Raw genomic sequence first — 1681 nt, forward strand, 5'->3', positions numbered from 1 at the left:
TCTTAGAATTTTCATTAGGATATTTCATTAGGCTCCTTCGCTTTTTCATTACCATTTCTTAGAATTCTCATTAGGATATTTCATTAGGCTCCTACGCTTTTTCATTATCATTTCTTAGAATTTTTATTAGGATATTTCGTTAGGCTCCTGCGCTTTTTCATTATCATTTCATAGAATTTTCATTAGGATATTTCATTAGGCTCCTGCGCTTTTTCATTACCATTTCATAGAATTTTTATTAGGATATTTCATTAGGCTCCTGCGCTTTTTCATTACCATTTCATAGAATTTTCATTAGGATATTTCATTAGGCTCCTTCGCTTTTTCATTACCATTTCTTAGAATTCTCATTAGGATATTTCATTAGGCTCCTTTGCTTTTTCATTACCATTTCATAGAATTTTCATTAGGATATTTCATTAGGCTCCTGCGCTTTTTCATTACGATTTTTTATATTTCTCATTAGGATATTTCATTAGGCTCCTTGGCACTTTCAATAGATTTTCTTGGAATTTTCGTTGGGATATTTCATTCAGCTCCTTGACCCTTTCATTACCATTTCATTAAATTTTCATTAGAATGCTTCTTGGCGCTTTCATTAGGATATTTCATTACACTCTTTGACCATTTCATTAGATTTTTCATTGGGAGATTTCATTGGGGCATCTGGCCCTTTCATTACCATTTCTTTTAGGATATTTCATTGAGCACCTTGACGATTTCATCACTTCTCATTAGGCTCCCTGGCACTTTCATTACTATTTCTTAGATTTTTCATTAGGATATTTCATTAGGCCCTTTGGCACTTTCATTACCAAAAACTATATAATAATGATGATATGTATCACATGGGTTGTTGGGAGGGAGGTCACATGACCAATTACCAAAAATAGTCAAAAAGCGAAAGTTGTACCCCTGCACTGTAGCTTCCCGAATCTGGTTGAATTATGTTCTGAAGTGCTCCTGTTGTGGAGATATGAGGTAAAGGAATTCCAAAAGTGTCGTGTTTTTTTTGGTTTTTTTTGCATTTTTCTTCGTGAAAACAAAACCAAATAACATGATTCCAACACATTTAGAAAGCTAGATGAAAGGGCAACAAATATCATATCATGGGAAAATTGACCAAAAAAGGAAGGTGCATTCCCTCAAAGAGCAATCATCACTGACAGACTACAAGAGTCAGATATAGACTACCAAGTTTACTCATAGACTACAAAAAAGTTGGACATAGGCTACAAAGTTTACTGATAGACTACAAAAGACTACAAAAGTCAGACTTAGACTACAAAAGCTTGGACTTAGACTACAAAATTAGGGTTACATTAAAAGGTTTTGTAGTGTCCGCTTTTTCATTAGAAAAGTTTATAGTGTCCGCTTTTTTAGACTACAAAAGTTTGTAGTGTGTGCCTTTTCATTAGAAAAGTTTGTAGTGTCCGCTTTTCAGACTACAAAAGTTTGTAGTGTCTGCTTTTTGAGGCTACAAAAGTTTGTAGTTGACATATAGTTTATAGTGTCCTTGACTCTGTATAGGTTATGGGGATGAGGTTAAAGGATTGACATGATTTTACATATTGCCATTGCTGCAGCATTTACTTTTGACATCATGTACAAATTGTCTTTCACATCAAGAAAGGCCATTCTATGCCTTCATATTGATAGCTATTGTCCTATCTCAAATCAT

This window comes from Laccaria bicolor, genomic scaffold (assembly GCF_000143565.1).
Source record: "Laccaria bicolor S238N-H82 LACBIscaffold_21 genomic scaffold, whole genome shotgun sequence".
In the NCBI taxonomy this organism is placed as follows: Eukaryota; Fungi; Basidiomycota; class Agaricomycetes; order Agaricales; family Hydnangiaceae; genus Laccaria; species Laccaria bicolor.